The sequence below is a fragment of the Quercus lobata genome, chromosome 2 (genome assembly GCF_001633185.2).
Source record: "Quercus lobata isolate SW786 chromosome 2, ValleyOak3.0 Primary Assembly, whole genome shotgun sequence".
NCBI classification, from domain to species: Eukaryota; Viridiplantae; Streptophyta; class Magnoliopsida; order Fagales; family Fagaceae; genus Quercus; species Quercus lobata.
The window spans coordinates 61,973,722-61,995,238 of NC_044905.1; the positions used below are offsets into that span (position 1 = coordinate 61,973,722).

General features: G+C 38.2%; 1 non-coding gene and 1 pseudogene across 1 annotated transcript; one reads left to right on the forward strand and one right to left on the reverse strand.

Annotated features, from left to right (window-relative positions):
* Nucleotides 1–8,386: 8,386 nt before the first annotated feature.
* LOC115968037 lies at nucleotides 8,387–21,266 on the reverse strand (annotated as a pseudogene).
* Nucleotides 16,100–16,245, forward strand: LOC115978476. The gene has a single exon (XR_004088752.1). It is a non-coding gene; the product is annotated as a small nucleolar RNA snoR111 (small nucleolar RNA).
* Nucleotides 21,267–21,517: the final 251 nt, after the last annotated feature.

Genomic DNA, 21,517 nt, shown 5'->3' on the forward strand with positions numbered 1-21,517 from the left:
TGGTCGGGAGAAACCTCTTTTGTAAAGGACGTCTTTTATCAGGACGAACCTCGCTGCCTGGACCTTAAGTCTCCTTGCGGCTTCCTTTTCGTCTGGTAAGACCCCGTCTCTCAAGTATGAAACTAACGGCGTCGTCCAGCTTCTGTCGGAGCATATTTCCTGCATGTTGCTGAGGTCTATTAGCGGAGAAAGCTGTATGAAGGAGAGTACATTACCAGGGATGATCATTGGTTCTGCTGAGGCGGCTTTCGCGAGGCGGTCGGCTCGCTCGTTTTCTTCTCTAGGAATTTGGACAACTTTAGCTTCTAGGTCATCCACTCTCGCCTTTACTTCAGCAAGGTACTTCTTCATCTTTTCGCCCTTGCACTCATAGTCTTCATTTATTTGATTAGTGACGACCTGTGAATCGCAATAGATGACTACCCTCGCGGCTCCTGCCGCTTTGGCGAGGTCGAGCCCTGCTATCAGAGCCTCATACTCTGATTCATTGTTGGTGGCAGGGAAGTCGAGACGGACCATGCATTCAATGGTGTCTCCTTCGGGCGATAATAGCACAATGCCGGCCCCTGCGGCTTGTCTGTTGGATGACCCGTCCGTATATATACTCCACTGAGGGGACTCTGCTGCCCCCTTGTCTTCATCATAAGTGAACTCAGCTATAAAGTCGGCGACGACCTGTCCCTTGATGGCAGTCCGTGGGCGGTACTGAATATCAAATTCGCTCAGTTCTATAGCCCATAATGCCAATCGTCCCGCGGCCTCGGGACTGCTCATTGCTCGCCTTAAAGGCTTGTCAGTCAGGACGTTCACTGTATGGGCTTGGAAGTACGGTTTGAGCTTGCGGGCTGCCGTAATCAATGCAAAGGCAAGTTTTTCCATGGGCGGGTATCTTTCTTCGGCCCCATGAAGCGCTCGGCTTGCGTAGTACACGGGCTTTTGCACTTTCTCTTCTTCTCTGATCAAGGCCGCGCTGACTGCCGCGGGGGAGACGGCTAGATAGAGAAAAAGCTCTTCTCCTGGCTGCGACGGGCTTAGTAATGGTGGGGAAGAAAGGTAAACCTTCAATTCTTCGAACGCTTGCTGGCATTCGTCAGTCCACTCGAAGGATTTCTTCAATGTTCGGAAGAAGGGTAAACACTTGTCCGTGGCCCTTGACACGAACCTGTTTAGTGCCGCTATCTTTCCGTTGAGGCTTTGCACCTCCTTCACATTTCTTGGGGGTGCCATATCCAGGATGGCCTGGATCTTGTCCGGATTTGCTTCGATGCCCCTCTGAGACACCATGAATCCTAAGAATTTTCCTGTCGTTACTCCAAAGGCACACTTTCCTGGATTGAGCTTCATATTGTAGGAGCGAAGTGTGTCGAATGTTTCTTTGAGATCTCCCAGATGATCCTCCTCCCTTCGGCTCTTTACCAACATGTCGTCCACATAGACTTGGACATTCCTCCCAATCTACTGCGCGAACATTTTGTTCATGAGTCTCTGGTACGTTGCGCCTGCGTTCTTCAGGCCGAAGGGCATCACCTTGTAACAGAAGAGGCCTTGGCTGGTTACGAACGACGTTTTCTCTTGATCGGCTTCATGCATTCGGATTTGGTTGTACCCCGAGAAGGCGTCCATGAAGCTCAGCAGCTGGTGTCGAGCCGTAGAGTCTACTAGGATATCGACCCTCGGGAGGGGGTAGCTATCCTTGGGGCAGGCCTTATTGAGATCGATGAAGTCCACGCACATCCGCCATTTCCCGCTCGCCTTCTTGACCATCACCACATTTGCTAACCAGTCGGGATAGTATACTTCTCTAATAAAACTTGCTTCCCGTAGCTTTCTGACTTCTTCTGCTATGGCTTGGTCTCGCTCGGGGGCAAACACTCTCTTCTTCTGTCTGATAGGTGGAAAGGCGGGCGATACGTTCAACCTATGCACCATGACTGAAGGATCTATTCCCGGCATATCTTCATGATCCCACGCAAATACGTCTCGATTGCGTCTGAGGAAGGTTATGAGCTCCTGACGGATCGTGGTGTTAGCGAGCGTTCCAATTTTGGTCGTTCGGCTAGGATCAGAACTGTCAAGGGGTATCTCTTCCAACTTCTCGACCGGCTCTGTTACCGTCCGACGCTCTTCTATGCTTAAAGCTTGAACCTGATCCTCCATTTCCATCATGGCTATGTAGCATTCGCGTGCAGCCATCTGACTCCCGCGCAGCTCGCCTACTCCGTAATTAGTCGGGAACTTTATCATTAGGTGGTAGGTGGAAGTTACTGTCTTCCATGAGTTGAGCGTGGGTCGCCCGAGGATAGCGTTGTAGGCTGATGAGCAATCGACTACCAAAAACGTCACGTTCTCGGCTATCTGTTGAGGGTAATTGCCTACGATGACGGATAACGTGACTGCGCCCAATGGGAATACCCGGCTCCCGCCGAAGCCAACAAGCGGGGCGTTTGTTGGGATCAATCGCTCCCTGTCGATCCTCATCTGCTGGAACGCCGTATAGTATAAAATATCTGCTGAACTGCCATTATCGACCAACACCCAGTGCATGTTGTAGTCTCCCACCCGCAGGCTGACGACGAGCGCATCGTCATGTGGATGGTGAAGGCGTCGCGCGTCTTCTTCTGAGAATCTGATTACGGGACCTTTTCTCCGCGCTATCTTCGGCACGACTCCCGTCAGCTGAACATTTTGTACCATCCAAAGATAGGTCTTGCGGGCTTTCTTGGATGACCCGGCGGTAGCCGTTCCTCCTACGATCATCCTTATATCTCCAATCGGAGGCCTTGGTCGCTCATTGTCCCGGCGGGGGTGTTGGTCTTGTGCGGGGGAATCCGCTTTCTCCTTGCTGACGAACTTCTGCAGCTTTCCTTGTCGGATAAGGGTTTCGATTTGCTGCTTCAAGTCGTAGCAATCGGCCGTGTCGTGACCATGGTCACGATGGAAGCGGCAATATTTCTCTCTGGATCTTTTGTTGGGATCACTCTTCAGCTTTCCTGGAAACGTCAGGGCCCCTTCGTCCTTAATCTGCATTAGGACTTGGTCTATCGGAGTGGTTAACGGGGTGAAACTTGTGAATCTTCCGCCCATGGGTTTTGGACGTCTCTCTTCCCTTCGGTCTCCCATCCTGCCTTTTTTCCGCCCTTGGTCCTGACGGGGTTCTTCTTGTCTCTCTCTTTTCTTTGGTCTATCTTCTCGGGCTAATAGCGCGTCTTCAGCGTTCATGTACTTGGTGGCCCTGTAAAGTACCTCTGACATGGTCTTTGGGTCGTTTTTGTATAGGGAGAACAAAAACTTGCCTCCCTTGAGCCCATTTGTGAATGCTGCTACCAGTATCTTGTCGTCGGCTTCATCAATCGAGAGCGCTTCCTTGTTGAAGCGTGATATGTAGGCCCTTAACGTCTCCTCCTCTCGCTGTTTGATATTCATTAAACAAGCCGTGGACTTCTTGTACCGATGTCCCCCAATAAAATGCGTAGTGAATTGAGCGCTTAGCTCCTTGAAGGTGCTGATGGAGTTGGGTGCTAGCCGGCTGAACCAAATCCGTGCTGCGCCCTTTAGGGTTGTAGGAAAGGCCCTGCACATAATTGCGTCTGCTACTCCCTGAAGGTGCATCAGGGTCTTGAAGGTCTCTAGGTGATCCAGAGGGTCCTTGACTCCGTCGTAACTATCCATATTTGGCATGCGGAACTTGCTCGGCAGGGGGAAGGAGTTGACGATTGTCGTAAATGGCGAGTCAGTCCGGTTGACAAGGTCGTCAAGATCACTGGACACTCGCCCCTTGAGAGCATTCATCATCACTTCCATCTGTTCCTTAATCGCCTGCATCTCCGCGATGACGGGTGGTGGAGCCGTATCTGTCAGGGAAGGGATGCTAGTGTCCCGTCGCACTGGTCTGCTCGGGGCGTTGCTCTCCTGTGGTCCTTCGTGATTCCTCCTTTCAGCGCTGGTTCCTTCTTGATCCGCTCCTTGGTTATTGACAGCCGCATTTTTCTGGCGCAGCTGCTCTTCTAGGTCGTGGTTTTGTTTGGTGAGGCGCTCCACGGCTGTGGCGAGCGTCCTGACCTGTCGCTCAAGAGTAGTCATAGGGGTTTCTTCTTCTTGAACGTCGTTGATGGTCGCCATTGAGCGAGTGAGTACCATGTAACTCTTGTGTCTAGGAAGCGAAGATGTGCTACAACGTTTCCCACAGACGGCGCCAACTGATGATGCCGGAAATAATACCACCAGTGAGTCACACGTTCCTCGTACGATCGCCAATGGCACCTGCACAACAAAAGGGAATAACCTAGCAGAGAGTACCGGTGTGGTACCGGCCAAACACCCTCCGAAGGTCAAGTTAGAACTATTCTCACTGCTCTAGAGTGCTAGAGAGGGTAAATTATGCGTACCTTGGTTTGTGAGGGTGCTTGGGTTTTTATAGTAGTAGATGGTTGACCTCTCTTCCTTGGAGTAGAAGTCTTTTCCTTATAGGAGTCTTCTTGGGCGTATTTTACGGGATTCTTTCCATATAGGAGTCTTTAGGTTCCTTGAAACGTGGGGAGCAAGTTATTTTACTTATATACGTAAACGTGCAGATCAATCAATCCGTAGACTGACGCCGTCAGTTTAGGTTAACCCCGTCTGCCCAAGTTTACCTCCGTCTGTCCAATTTTACTTCCGTCAGCTTCAGGATGCCCAGTTTCATGTGTGCTCTTCCTTCATTACTCCGTCAGTCTTGAAGAAATGCTGACGGTACAGTTTCATCTCGTCACCCTTGTCAAGCTTGGCCCGTCACTCTTGTCTAACTGATTTTATCCTCATCAATATTCATGTGATTTAAGAGCTTTGGAAATGATATTCAACCACGTGACATGTACATGACACTGGCAGTAATGGTGTTTTCAATATTATAGGTAATATGGTTGAATTATATGCAAATCATGTGATTAAGAGCATCTTCACCAACTTACATAAATTTTTTGGATAAAAACAGTTTTTTATTTTTGAAAGGGATAAAAACAACTTTTAGATAGAGACATCGACTTATTTGTTGTTATCAGTTTCTTTAAGTATCAAAATGTCCACATTTACAAAGATCACATATATCATGTTAGTTGAGCACTTGAGCTATATACAGTGACTTCTCTCTAATTGTGAACTTTGAAATTTCGTTCCTAATAATGGTTTACTATATGCAGAAGATTTGGTCCAAGAAACTCCACCATCCAGTAATGGGCGTGCAGAAGATTCAGTTCAGGAAACCCCAATATCCAATAATTTAAATAAAAAGCGTGGGATAACGCTAATGTAGCGAATATGGTCTCTTCTAGCGAACAAGAAACTTGTATGTGGGCTAAATGGGAGCAGGCAACCGGTTGGGGAAAGCGGGCAAACATTCAAAAGGTGGTTGGGCACCTTATGCATCTGCCACACCTATTGCCCACTTATGCCAAGTAATTGGACGCGTGTCTCCCATAAATGCAAAGAAGATGCCTGGATAGAGATAGAGGTTGTATCAAATTAAGCTACTTTTAATTGTTATGTATAGCCGTGTATGTGCTAAATGGCATTTTCAGTAGGGTGGATTATTGCACTATGCTAACTCAATTTTTGCATTTCAGAAAAAGTGGATCATTGACCCAGAAATTATCAAACCAGCTAATCAAATGAACTGGGCAATACACTTACTAGGGGAGTTGAGGTGGAACCGAAGGAGTAAGTTAAAAAAGAAATGCTACCCAAAAGATGCGTTGAAAGAAGATGTCATTAAAAAAAGACCATCTTGGGCTGACGAGCAGGACTACCACGCACTAGTTGACTATTGGTTTGATTCTAAAACCAAGGTTGCGCTATTTTCTCGCTCTATTATCTTTTAGTGGTAATATACATATGATGGGGTATTTGGATATACCGAGTACAGTGTTTTAACTGACTTTTTTGTTTTAATTTGTTGGCGGGAATGTGTTTGTAGACATTAATTGATAGGAACAAGAGAAGTCGTGCGTTTCAGAAGGATATGGACAGGGCCTATAAGTTTTGCCCAAACTGCTGACAATATGGTAAGAAATGCATTATACAACAACTAGCCAAGTTTTAATGTTCTACTATTTTAATTGAACTTGTGACATATTGGTATCAATAAATTCTAGTTGTATTTATTTTATTTATTTTGTTATTGAAAGAACATGGTCGATTCGAATTCATGAAAATTAAAATAGATTTTGTCGGCGTGAGTTTAGCATTGAGGAATGGCTTGCATGGAGATGACAGTAATGGTGGCAATGCCCAACGTTGTCGTAGGGTCCAAACTAAGCAATCCACAATTTCATTACTGCAATAATATAAACTTCTTGGTTTAGAAATGATCAATATTAAAAAATCACAACAAAATTTCCGTACAAATTGTTTGGTTAAATTAAAATTATTATGTGTGATGAATCTGAAGAGTTTGAAGAAACTAGTTTACTGATGGAGGGCACAGTGTTGGGGTAAGGAAGACTTGGCTTTTTTGCATGTTTATGACTGTTAATAGACATTTCTTGTGATGTTTCCTGTTTTTGATTAGTGATTTCATTAATATTTATGTTTGCCACTTTGTTAGCAAGAGTTTGGTTTGGTATATAGCAATTGGTTGTTCTTTAAATTTGCTTTCCTTTGTTACCTTGTTTGTGGAAAACTAAATAGGTTGAAAGTGGACATCTCCAATACAATTGGGATGCATATATGCAGGGGGTTGTAGCTACGTTTAAAACGCGGCTATAGAGTAATTGTAAAAATATTTAGGGGGTTGTAGCCGCGTTTAAAACGTGGCTATAGACAAATTCTAAAAATAGTTAGGGGGTTATAGCCGCGTTTTAAACGTGGTTATAGGTAACAGATATAACCACATTTAAGAAACGTGGCTATAGTTGTGGCCTATAGCCGCGTTTTAAACGTGGCGAAAATGTCTTCAAAGCTATCAACAAGGGTGCTATGGCCACACTTTTTCAAACGTTACCTAAGAAATGGCTATTTTATTAAATCAAAGGGCAAGAGTGTTGGTACCAAAAACCACTTGATACAAAGCATTCACATGAAGAAAACAACTCGTCTTTTTGAACGTATTAAACTACATGTTTAAGGAATTTGTTTTACATTTATATTGCATGTTATGTTCCAAATTCCATTTGCTATGTTTGGTTGTCGATTGTCGCTTCATATCACCAACATAAATTTTCACTATTGTAATGAGACTGTTGAATATGATGTAGGCAAAAGAAAGCGGACAAGCAGTGGAGCGTGCAGATGTTTTCATAAAAGCATACTGCACGAAAGATGGGACTCCTATTAGTGATGAAGTGCGACATAAGATTGTAAGCCCTATATCATAACCTATTTCTTTTGTATTTTGTGCGTGAAATGTTTATAGCAAATAATATGTTATTTGGTTCTTGTATGAAAACAGGATAAAATGACAGAAATCTTAAACAACGGGGGCAAACTAGAAGGAAACCGTCGTGATGGAATTCTTTGGGCAAAAGATGATGTGTTCGCTTAAGTGATGGGCAAAGAACGTTGTGGACGTGTCCGTGGGGTCGGTTTTGGACCAACCCCAACAGGAAGAAGTGGGTCCAACCTTCCATGTTTGCCTGGGCCATCGTCCACTGAAACGGCCCAATGGATGACTGAATTGGAAAATTCGTTGAGGGACCAACTTGCCGACTTAGAGCAGAGGCATCAGGAGCAAATGGCCTCATTGCATGCACAACATAAGGAGGAAATTGCTGAAGTACTGGCCGAACCAAAGCGGGAATCAAATGCACGGCATGAGCAGCAACTGGCCGAAGCAATGCGCGAATCAGACACACGGCATGAGCAGCAATTGGCCGAAACAAAGCGGGAAATGGCCGAAGCAAAGTGGAAAATGGATGAAATAATAGGCTTGTTACAAAGCAGCGTGCCCAATTTAAGCAATTTTTCAGGTAATACAAACTTTGCCTTTAATTTAATGAAACTTGCGTGTTTATTACAATGCATTGTTATGTGCTACTAATACAATGTATATAATATATTCAGGATAGCGCTACATCATAGTGAGGAAATTTTGAAAATACTCAAGAAATCATTTTCAAGTGTTTGTATTGTAGTAAAATGTATAAAAAAAAAAAAAAAAAAATCCTAAATCACAACCCATCAAATCCAAGCAACCACCACCGAATTGGCATAAAACAACCCACCACCACTCCACCAACCACCCAAATTCATAGATCGGAAAGAAAAAGAAAAAGAATAATAGTTAGCCCCATTGCAACCCACAAACCTAGCCAGATACCCCAACCCAAAAACCCAAATCAAAAGAGGGGGGGGGGGTGAGGAGGGAGAAGATCTATTTGGAGCAATGTGATGGCAAGATTGGAGGACTTGGTCAATGCTACACGAGATCAGAAAGGTGGAAATTCTCGATATGAAAAACCCGTTCACCATCTAGCTCTTCTTCTTCTTCGTTGTTACCAGTGAGATTGGAGGACCCGAGAGCTAGCGATGGGTGGTGCTGATGAAGGGGAGAGAACAAAATTGCAAGATTACTCGGTGGCTTTGTGGGAGAGAGAAATCAAAAGTGAAAAAGGGAGAAAATAGTTGAAAGAGAGAGTATAATGTTTACAATTTTCTTTAGCGTTAAACATTTTACAAATTTTTACCTTGAATTTTATAGTTGATTGAAAATATTTTACAGTTGATTAACCATTTTACTACAAAATAAATATTGTAAAATGTGTAAAATGAACAGAGTGTAAAACTCTTGATTTTGTTGCCTTAACATGTGATGAAGAAACAACTTTCAACCCCAAATCCTAATCGCCAAATGTTTTGGTGACTAAATTGTTTCATTACTAAATCGTTTGATTATTAAAACAAATTATAATCAAAGGCAATGAAATCAAACGAAATAATTGTTTGATTATTTTGTTACCTAATATTTATCTCGCTAATTACAGCATTCAAAGGTGAAACAATTTCATTGCCATTTTTTCATACTATTATCACTAATTGTATTTTTATTGGATAGTAACATCACATATGATAGTAACTATGCATTGATTGGTAACTTTTTGACATAAGTTTGTTTTTTTGTTTTTGTTTTTGTTTTTTTTTTTTGCTTTTGTTTTTGTTTTTCCCTAATTCTTTATAAAGTTATATTGGATAATAACATCATCTCATATGATAGTAATTACATAGTGGATTCCAGTTAGCTCAACTGGTAAAGTCTCTGATAGTTGAATAAGAGATCTGAGATTCAATCCCCGCCTACACCAAAAACTGATTGGTGTCTTGGTCTGATGACAAATAGTTATCATCAAAAGCGGACGTCATAGGTTGAAACTTTCTTAAAAAAAAAAGTAATTACATATAATATTTGCAGGCAACTTTTTGTCACATTTTTTTTTTCACTTTCAATTATTATTATTATTATTGTGTGGTTCAAGGACCGAGGAGTACCAAACCAAGGATTAGTTTGCTTAATCCAGACCCAAAAGGATAAACAAGCTTCAAGGACTCCGCCCACCTAAGGAGAGTAAGAGAATTAGGACAATTGGTATTCTGTGAAGACCCAAGGAGAAGAGAAAAGATAACAATAGGGACAAGGATGGTGGGTGGAAGTTTCTTGAAGGATATACCTCTCACCTCCGCATTTAATACTCTACACCAACCTTATTAGCTGCATTAATGTGGAAATGACCTCTAAATAGTAATTTCACAGCTAGTAGCCCTTTCTACTTCCTTTAGTAGAGTCTTGATGGGATAAGCATCCTGAGAAATGCCTTGAGACATACATGTGGAGGGTTGAGATGCAAGGAAAATGGATATAAAAGGAAGGGAACCCCCCCCCCCCTCGAAAAAGGGGATGAACATTTTTAGTACCATTAGAACAGGAAAGAGAACAATGAACAGCTTGGTGTAAAACTCTGAACTATATTTATATACAAGAAGTTGATCCTCGGACTTGCTCGAAGAGGTCTTTATCCTAATTGTTGTTTCAAATCACGCCTATCTGTTACTCTAGGCTCTTCGGCCTTAAACTTGGGCTTAGTTTTGAATTGCACTTAGATTATTTTCTTACTCTCTTCAAAAATTCTATTGTTTAGGCCTAATTTGAAGGACAAGGTACCACTGATTTAAGTAGGCTTAGGCCTTTATCTTTTGAGCACTTACAATTATTATTATTCACTTTAGAATTTTTTTTTTTTTAATTTATGAATTTACACGTTGGAACATGACCACATAAGACAATATATTAATCAGATCTAATAGTAACTCTAGTTTACGTTAGACTATGACTGTGTCACATAAGGTGACGTATACATCGAATATGAGAGTAGACTTCATTTTAGCTTGTTATTTTTAAATTTTCTAAATTTGGATTAGCAATAACAAGGTCATGGATGGCTAAAATTTTGTCATACAGTATTGTAATTCATGTCACATTCAACAATAACTTCATGGTTTTTTGGCATTTATTTATTATTTTTTTAAATTCAAATTTTGTAAAGGGCACTAAAAATTATTTATACGTCACATCTAATTGTAGGCTTAGTCACATCATGTTAACATAGTCATTATTTTTTAAATATAATCTTTTATTTACCTTGGTTAGGCAAAAACATGTCATTTATGAATTTAATTTTATCACTCCATAGTTAACGATAAATATAATTGTGGTTTTTTAGAAAAGAAAACACACACCAGATAAAGCGCCTAATAAGAGAGGGGATCATAACTATCACTAGTCAGTCATGAGACTTGTATCTTAATTGGCATTTTTAGCGTTCTAATAAAGACACTTAGATTCAAATCCCCATTTCCCAATTATCGAATTATAAAAATTATTATTATTTGTATATATTAAGAGAATTCAGAAAGTTAGTTATTACTTTTTTTCCTGTCAAAAATATCCCTGAATTAATTAACCAACAACTTAAAAATGGTGATAAAATAGTAAATTGGCAAAAGAAAGTTAGTTATTGCTTTTTTTATTGTCAAAAATACCTCTACCTAAAAATTAAAAATGGGGTTAAAATAGTAAATTGACAAAAATAATAAATTCTTACTTCTACGTTGAAATGCCTTCCTGCTTCTAATAAGCTCCTACTTTTACGTTAATTTAAATTTCTAATTTTACTCTTTAACTCCCTACAAAATAGGATCACTCTTTTGTTAGTTTTAAAATTCCTCTAATCTACAAAACTCACTCCACGTATTTTTTTTTTTTTTTTTTTTTTTTGTGTGTAATTGGAAAAAGTAGAAATCTCAAATTATAATAAATGCAAATTATTAATCTTTACCCAAAAAATAGAAGAGCCTCTGAGCACGCGAGTGCTCAGAGGCTAGTCTATAATACTATTTAAGGGGATTCCTCTGTTTGGATTCCTCATTTTTTATGTCTAAAATACCCTCATCATACCCACTTACAAGTTTTTAACTACCGGGGATAAATATGTAAATTAAAACTCTTACACTTTAAGACCCACAAACTCACGTACGCTTTGCAGTTTCTATCTCATTTTCTATCTCTCATTTTTCTTCAGATTGAAGACATTTAATTTAGCTCTACATCCTCCTTTCTTTTTCTTTAGATTAAAGATATTTACTGTCAAAGACTCCAACAAATTTTCAGGTTCAATTTTTTGCAAGTTCTTCTTTGTTTTCTTTTCTTTTGTTTATGATTGACTTTCTTTGAGTTCTACTTTTTTTTTTTCTTTTTTATGTGTATCATGTTAACTCTCTTTTTTCTCTTTTTTTTAAATGTAATTTTGAAATGAATGGCTCCTTTACATACTCTACCACTCTACTTCTTAATGAATTGTAATTTCATGTTGTAGGTATTGTAATCCAAAGACATGACTGCTTTATGCTACAAAAGAAACATTCAAAATCATTTGTGAACAGTTAAACAGTATGACTTCTCTTACCTCCTTTAGTAACCTTTGTTTACATTTTATTTAAATATTTTGAATTGAAATAAAAATAGTTACCATAATCCCAACAGTTGGTTTCAAGTCAACGTTCAAACTTCAAAAGTACCCAACTTTGAAAACAAGGAAAAAGAAAATAAAAAGCAACCATATATTCTAGTACGATCTAGGTTACTTTTTTTTTTTTTTTTGTTTAACTCTCTCCTTTCTTTTTTATGTTTCACAAATTTCCATTCCTTCTTTGTATTTTTTTTCTTTTTAAGATTTTTTTTTTTTTTACCATCATTGTATATGTTTTTGGCATTAAATTGTTTTAGTTTTCTTTACCATCATTATATATGTTTTTGGCATTAAATTTTTTTATGTAGGTATGTAGCAACCTTGAGTTCTACTTTTTTTTCTTTTTCTTTTTTCTTTTTTAATGTATCACGTTAACTCCTTTTTTTTTTTTTAGATCTCCATTAGTTATTTATTTAAATAATTGATGATGTGGTGGTAAGATTTTAAAGAGTGCATGATAGAGTTAAATTCTAAAGAATCTTTATCTTTATTCTGAACAATTTTAATAGGATTTTCAGGAAAAATAATCTCATCAAAATTTTCTTTCATCACAATTTGAAAAAATAGATAGGATTTTTTTTTTGAAGAGAATAGGATTCTTTTTTCAATTAGAAGCTTTTGTGTGTTTATCCAAATCCAATTGATAATATAATAGTTATAAAAAAATGATAATGTAATAGTTTAAAAAAGAAATGTGGGATATTGTTTGACAACCCTTTTTTTTTTCTTTTTTTTCTTTTTTATATTTTATAACGTGGGATAGTTTTTCCTTATTTTATGGGAGGGGTAGTTATTTTTTTTCAAACGTGGGTAGTGGGAAGGTTTTTTTTTTTAATCAACTTTGACTATTTAGTGGGGAGTTAATAATCAGTAGGTTTTTTTTTTTTTTTTTTAATCTATTTATGATTTTAACCTCATTTCTTATTTTTAAGAATAATGATAAATTAATTAAATTAGGGGTAATTTTGGAGTGAAAAAGGCAGTAAGTAACTTTATGAATCCTCTTAATATGAAATGGCATGCGATAAGTTTTTTTTTTTTTTTAGTGGTCCTATTTTGTAAAAAAAGAAAACCTGTGTTTTTTATTTTATACTAGCCTCTGAGCATGCGCTTACGCGCGTGCTTAGAGGCTCTTCTATTTTTTGAGTATGAGTTAATTTAGAGTATTTATTATAATTTGGGATTACTATATTTTCCAATCACAAAAAAAAACCTAAGAGTGTGATGAGTGTCATGTGTGGAGATATAATTTTCCAATCACAATAATTTTTCATCACAAAAAAATCTAGGGGTGTGATTGGAAAATTATTTCTCCACACAACACTCATCACACCCCTAGGTTTTTTTTTTTTTTTTTGTGATTGGAAAATGTAATAATCCCAAATTATAATAAATGCTCTAAATTAACCCTTATCCAAAAAATAGAAGAGTCTCACGCGCGTGCTTAGAGGCTAATTATATATTAAGAGGATTCAGAAAGTTGGTTATTGTTTTTTTTTCCTGTCAAAAATATCCCTAAATTAATTAACCAACAACTTAAAAATGGGGATAAAATAGTAAATTGGTAAAAGAAAGTTAGTTATTGTTTTTTTTTTATTATCAAAAATACCCCTACCTAAAACTTAAAAATGGGGTTAAAATAGTTAAGAGGATACAGAAAGTTAATTATTGCTTTTTTTCCTGTAAAAAATATTCCTAAATTAATTAAAAATGGGGATAAAATAGTAAATTGGCAAAATAAAGTTAGTTCTTGCTTTTTTTTATTGTCAAAAATACCCCTACCTAAAACTTAAAAATGGGGTTAAAATAGTAAATTGACAAAAATAATAAATTCTTACTTCTACGTTGAAATACCTTCTTGCTTCTAATAAGCTCCTACTTTTACGTTAATTTAAATTCCTAATTTTACTCTCTAACTCCCTACAAAATAGGATCACTTTTTTGTTAGTTTTAAAACTCCTCCAATCTACAAAACTCACCCCACGTATTATTATTTATTTTTTTTTTTTTGTAATTGGAAAAAGTAGAAATCCCAAATTATAATAAATGCAAATTATTAATCTTTACCCAAAAAATAGAAGAGCTTTCACGCGCGTGCTCAGAGACTAGTTATATATTAAGAGGATTCAGAAAGTTAGTTATTGTTTTTTTTTTCCTGTAAAAAATATCCCTAAATTAATTAACCAACAACTTAAAAATGGAGATTGTGGGGGATTTTCCCCCGCAAGCCGTTTGTCCTCTTTAGGGAGCCAGACCCGCAAGGATATGTTCTCGTCCCCGAGTATGGTGTTTGGGATTTTCACCTCAGGCACTTTGGTCGATGGCTTGACACCCTAGTCCCACATCGGTTAGAGATGCGCCCCACTCATGGTTTATAAGTTTCTGGAGCGACCATGAGTGTACCATGTGCTGAGTAGTGGTACACTCATGGTCGCTTCAAAAGTTTATAAACCATGAGTGGGGTGCATCTCTAACCGATGTGGGACTAGGGTGTCAAGCCAATATCGGCCAAAATGCCTGAGGTGAAAATCCCAAACACCACACTCGGGGACGAGAACAAATCCTTGCGGGTCTGGCTCCCCGAATAGGACAAACGGCTTGCGGGGGAAAATCCCCCATAGGGATAAAATAATAAATTGGCAAAAGAAAGTTAGTTATTGTTTTTTTTATTGTCAAAAATACCCCTACCTAAAACTTAAAAATGGGGTTAAAATAGTAAATTGACAAAAAATAATAAATTCTTACTTCTACGTTGAAATGTCTTCCTACTTCTAATAAGCTCTTACTTTTACGTTAATTTAAATTCATACTTCTACTCTCTAACTCCCTATAAAATAGGATCACTCTTTTGTTATTTTTAAAACTCCCTCAATCTACAAAACTCATCCCCCGTATTTATTTATTTATTTTTTGTAATTGAAAAAAAGTAAAAATCCCAAATTATAATAAATATAAATTATTAATTTTTATTCAAAAAATAGAAGAGCTCCGTTATTATTATCATTATCGTTATTATCATTAAGCACAACAACGGGTCAAGATGACCAAATTGAAACTCAGTTTCAATGAATTGAATGAACTCATTTAGGTACTTGTTCAATTCCATGCTGCCAAAAATTTTCTTCATGATCTGTGCGTTAGAGCCCTTTGTTGCTCTCTTCTTAATCCACCATCACTCACCTAATGGAATTAGCCACTGAGTCACTCATAAACGATCCATCTTGATCATCCTAGGTATTTCCAATCTGCCTTCCATTTAATAACCTCGTCATAAAACCTTGATCCGAGTTAGACCCAAAAAACAAAATCAAAACCCGACCAAACCAAAGTGCCTCGATAACAGAGTTCCAACCGCAATAAGTCAAGAAATCGCCTATTGACGGGTGGGCTAAGACGGATCCGGATCCTCTCCATTTCCCTCTGAAATGGAGAGGCTCCAGTACACGGTGAGGATTTCCCATGGAGAGCATCAATGGTAAAAATCGTGCCACGTCATTTAAAACCCAAACCACACACTTAACTGCACACTTAACTGGGGTTAGACACTTAACCCATCTGAATATTTCAAACTTAACCCATCTGAGACCAAACCCATCTCAATATTTCAAACTCTCTTTCTCACTCTCTTCTCAATATTTCAAACCCATTTCTCTCTCGCCTCGCCGTCACGGTTCGAAACACAAACAAAAGAAACCCACTTCTCTCTCGCCTCGCCGTCACGGTGAGGATATCTACGATTTGATCAAGCTTTTAACTCAGCTCCTCGCTCAGTTCCTCGCTCACCACACAGATTGAAATCCCTAACCCACGAACTCAGCTCCTTGCTCTCATGGATTCAAGCTCGTGGGTCATGACTCATGAGGCATACAGGATTCAAGCACGATCCCTCACCCACGAACGCAGCTCCTCGCTCACCTCAGACTATGGGTTTCCAAATTTCTAGGTAAGTTTCTGGGTTTTTAAATTTCTTTGTAAACTGCCAATCTTCTTTTCTCGCCTCAAATTCGTTTTTAGGGTTAGGGTTTCAAATGGGTCTATTTAATTTTTATAAAGGTTTTTCATTATTTTCTTGTTCTTAATTTTTGTCGGAATCAAAAGCCTCTGTTCTGTTTTAAAAGAAATGAGAGACAGTTTGTATGTCTCTGCGTTGAATCCCTCTGCGTTGTGGAGAACACCGAGGTAGAACAAAATCAACGGCCGAGATATTGTTTCAGTCGTCATTTTTTGGATTGGTGGTCTGATTCTTGCTCGTCCACATTTATTTATTTATATTTTTATCTATCAAAAAAAAAATTTTCTTTGTAAAGTTTTTAAATTTCTTTTCAGTTTCTGGGTACTTTTGTTCTTCGCTTGAAAGCTTATCAAGTTTACTAAAATTGTCTCCTACAATTGCTGGGTTACTCTGCTTTCTCTTGGCAATGGTGCTTCTTTTGTAATGTGTGTTGTGGTTGGAATCATAAGCATTTCAAGGGGCCGAAGAGTGGTTCGAGTACACAAGTCTGCCTTTATTAGAGATGTTTGTTTTTTACTTTTGGTTCTTGTGTTTTTGCTTGTTATATTGATTCAAGAGGAAATTGATCTGTGGAGTGCAATTGGTTTTTCTTCAATGTATGTTGTTTATGTGATAGCACAAGGGTGCAAATGCTTTTTAGTTTTGGAAGATCAAGAGCACAAGGGTTTTTATTTTATAGCTGTTTTCTTTAGTGGATCTTTTTTAGTTTCAAGGATTTTAGTATTTTGCTAATACAAGTGTTGGATTGGCTGTGACCAGATTTTGCTAATACTATTTGTTGTTGTTTTTCATGATTTTGGTTGAAGAGGCAACGGAGCAGAGGCTACAGGAAGAGAGAGAAGATGTTGCTCATTTGCCTGGGGCAGTCTCTGTTGATAAGTGGGATGCTACTCTGCTTGATGCTTCTTTTGTTGGCTAAATAGGTGGGGGGAAAATGGGTCATTAGGTGGGTAGGTATTAGTGGGAAAATGCCATAATTTTGGTGTATGTTGGTAGGTTTTGGCAGAATGCTTGTGTTGGTATGTGTTGGCTTGAATTTGTGTTGGTATGTATTAGTGGGAAAAGGCCTGAATTTTAGTGTAATTCTCACTGTAATCTGAGACTTCAGCAATGGAACATGGTCTTTTTAATTAATCTATGACTTGTATACCAATTTATTGCATTGTTGTGAAGTGTTTGTGCCTTGTGTGCACTCAACATCAAAGCAGTTTGAACAGCACCTTAAAAGGCTTGTTTGTGATATTATTGGGAACCATAAGAAAGAAGCAGATTAACTCAGCTGAATATGCAGGTTGACTATATAATAACTAATGCACCAAGATGCAATCATGACAACCATTCACCATTATTATTTGTCACATTCACAGCAGCAGTTCTTAAAAATTAAAAGTTATTAACAACCGTTCACCAATGCACCAGTTTTTAAAGTTAACAACCATTCACCAAGATGCAATCATAACAACCATTCACCAATGCACCAGTTTTTAAATGGTGTAGAAACACAAACACAAGCAATGCAGAACACAAACAGTGCAGAAACAGAAACACAAACGGTGCAGAAACACAAACACAAGCAGTGCAGAAACACAAACAGGTAATTATGCAGAAACACAAACAGTGCAGAAACATAACTATGCAGAAACACAAACAGTGTAGAAAACAACTATTAGCCTTGAAGTTCAATGTATCTTGCCAGAAAAATGTTTTGAAGCATTCCATGAAGCATTGAAGCCATGTATCTTGCTGTCAATAGGCTAATTTTCAGTATAAATGAAACACTGAATGTATTCTTTAGTTTTGACACTTAGTTTTCATGTTCATTTACAAAAACTTTTACATAGATTTAGAGTACAAACCAAGAAGAATGTAATAAAATATAGTTATTCTTTTATTGATATTGGTTTGAGAATGTAATAAAATGTAATTGATTGTGTGCCTTATATTTCTAATTTCTTGTAATGCTTCAAATTGAACAATTTTGATGATGCCTGTATGGTCATAAATTGATGGAAGAGTTTGATCCAAAAATAAACAAAGCTTTGTTAAAATATACACTTTGATTACAAGGCTATTATTTCACTCAAAAAGAACCTAAAAATATGCACATTCATGGAACCTAAAAATTACATTCACAAATTCTACAAGGATGCAAGTTGAAGCCGAAGTGTAATGAATAAGATTATGCCTAAGCAAAATACTTCCATTCAAAACAATTTTTGAATCATACAAGTGGCTACTAAAGGTAAAGTGTTGAAGTTTGTTAAGAGCTTGATTGTTCAAGAAAGTAATGGCAAGAATTGGAGAATGGAAAGAATGAGATGTTGGTTACTTCGAGGGTAACCACCTCCAACAGAGTAAGAACAAGAAAGATAGAGAAAGGAGAGTAACTGAATTGATTCCAAACTTGTTTATTATCATCCCAAAATTGGGGGCTATATACAATTACAATCTCAGTAATACCAAATGTAACTACCACTAACAACTGCCTAACTAACTCTCACTATTTGATCACTTACTAAGCTTCACATCATGCACCTGCACCGCACATGCCTCAATATAGCCAAGTACACACACCCTTTATCACCCCAACAGGCACACCTCATCACACTACTAGGCACCACCCACACACTACCAAGCACAGCACACAGTACCTTAACAAAGTTTCTACATATATCCAAAACATATATTTTTCTACAAGATTTCACCAGAATGGTAGAACTTGTATAAAGAACTTATACAAGAGTGAGAACATGTGGTCTACACTAACAAACAATCTAAAATTTAGCACTAATCCCCCTCCACCTCCAGCAGCTGCCTTTTCTCGCTCTTGGTGGTAGAACAATTAGCTCATAAGGACCACCATTGTATAACCATTCATCAACGGCAGCAGCTTCCCATATTGGGTATAGCATCCATTTAATCATGCCATTCAACCTAACAAAATAACAAAGAGTGATTTTAATGATAAACTGATAAACATATATCAAAATTTCAAACTAACAGCAGGCACAGGTGAAGCTATAAGATCACTATCACTACTAAATATGTAAATTTGTTGAGGGTTTAGCTTAGGAACTTCCATATTAAGAACTCAGCTAAAGGACCAAAATTAAAAGTGAAACTGTGAAATACAAAGCAGATCATATAGTCTGAATGTTCAAGAGATACTTTTAATTTCTTTGTAATCAATGACAAAATATAATAGCTGCATAGCCCAAATTTGATGGGGGCAATCAGACAATGACAAATGCATTTTGCATTAAGTAGAAGCAAAGATAAGATATTCACCTACTAAAAAAAAAAGTTGCTGAAGCAAAATTACACCCTAATAACTGAAAAGGGGACCAAGGCAAGCTCCAAGGTATTTAGTGGCAAATGCAGGTGAAATTTTTTTGGCACGATTTTGATTTCAAGACAAGCCAATTAAATTCACAGTATGCTTAACTATTTAAAGCTTCTGTGCTGGACAAAAACAAGAAATCAAGGAAAGAAAAAAATTCAAAAAATTACACAAGAAATTATTTATAGCAAAAAACGAAAAAAAATTTAAAGGAGGAAATCTTTGACAAAGAAATCAAGAAAGGAGGGAAAAAAACTTTTTGATAAGCAAATAAGAGTGTGAGTAGCAATATAGCTTAGAAAACCAGTTGTGCATAACAAATCAAGAATTCAAGTAGATCATCAAGCTTTATACTCAAAAGGAAACCCAGTCACTAAACAAAACTCTAAGGGATTCAGTCACTTCTAAAAGGCAAATAAAAAGAGAAACAAAAAGAAAAATAAAAGAGAAAAGACAATAAAGAGAAAGAGAGGAGGACCCGGCGGCCACCAGTGGTGGTGGCACCGACGATAGCACCTCTAGCGGCCGAAGGAGAGAGATAGGAACGTACCGGAACTCCGCCGGTAGTGGAGGTGTGGGACGCAGTGGCTGCTAGCTGTAGCCATGGGGAGATTGAGCAATGGCGAGAGAGTTTTTGAATTTTGGGTAGAGAAAGATCTGAAGAGGGAGTTTTTTGTTTTTTTGGGTAGCTGAAGGATCCGGTTGAGTTAAAAGAGCCTTTAGTTCAAGTGTAGTTAAGTGTGGTTTGGGTTAAATGGGTTAAGGTATGATGTGGCATGTTTTTGAGCGTGGATCATTTAAAATAAAATCCCTACCGTGAACTGGAGCCTCTCCATTTCAAAGGGAAATGGAGAGGATCCGGATCCGGCTAAGACTTTAAGCTGTGGTGCCCAACCAGTCCAAACCAAACCACGGTCCGCAACTCGGGTTTCAAATCCGACTGGAAAATCTGGAATCATATCTGGACCCGTTAACCCGTCAATAAGTGGGCGGTTGTTGACCACCCAAATGAAAGGCAACCCGGATTTTTCTATCCCATGTGACAACTCGTGACTCATTTTCTTGACTCAGAATCGACTCAGTACCGAATGCAATGTAAACCACTGAGTTTTCTTTCTTATTCTTAAGCCATTCTTTCAACGATTTCAAGCTCTTGTTATCTTCTTCATTCACTACTCTATCTTTGCACTGAGGGCGGTAACAACCCAATTGGAACAACTAGTTTTTGGTAAAGCTTCTCGAGCAAACTGAGCGAGTCAGCCTCAAACTCGTTGCAGCTTCAAACAATCACGAATCGGTAGCCTTTGAATCACCATGGCAGCGCGAGTCAAATCGGACATATTCATGTCCATGCAGACTCGATGACTAAGCAACTCAGGGACCTTATAAGCAACATCACAAGGAATTAAAATCTATCCACTTGGGGGAGACCGTAAGTCCTCTAGACTTTTGCGGTAAACATTCGTCATCTCAGAAGGTGGGCCAAAAAAGGCGAGCACAGAAGCATTAACTGTGCTAAAGAAAACTGAGTTGACTCCAAGTTGAGTCGCGATTCGTGGTAACCAGTGAGGAACGAAGTCATGGATAATCCAGTTAAACATCCGAGTTCTGGAGAAAGAAATTGAGTCAGATGGGGCTCGAGCATGTCATAGGCTTTTTTTGAGGTATGGGACTTGGTGATTTGATAACTCGGAGGTGGACTCGACAGCTTGAGGCAAGCCATCGATTAATGTAGGGTAAAGGAAGTTCTACTAAGTTTATCAGTGATAACAAATTTGGGAGGCGATGAATGTTTTTAGGGGCGGAGATAAGGATACTTTATGACCCTTTTGAGCTAAGAACTTGAAGAGAGCTCAAAATATGGCATTACTTGGCCATAAGCTAGCCAAGGAAATATTGCTATGTGAAGCTTTTCTTCGTTAGCCATTTTTATGTGCAAGTAAAATGGAGACAACTCTCAATGAAGTTCTGGCTTTCTCGCATATATGGTTACAATTAATATCTTTAATATAATTAGATTTATTACTAACATTGAGTAGTATTTTGTAATTTCACCATACATTTTATTCCTAATTATTTAATTATTTTTCATCTGCTTTATTTTATTTTAAAAAATGTATATGTTAATTGTTTGATTTTGTATTAACATTTTTGTTGTAGATTTTGAATTTATTTGCT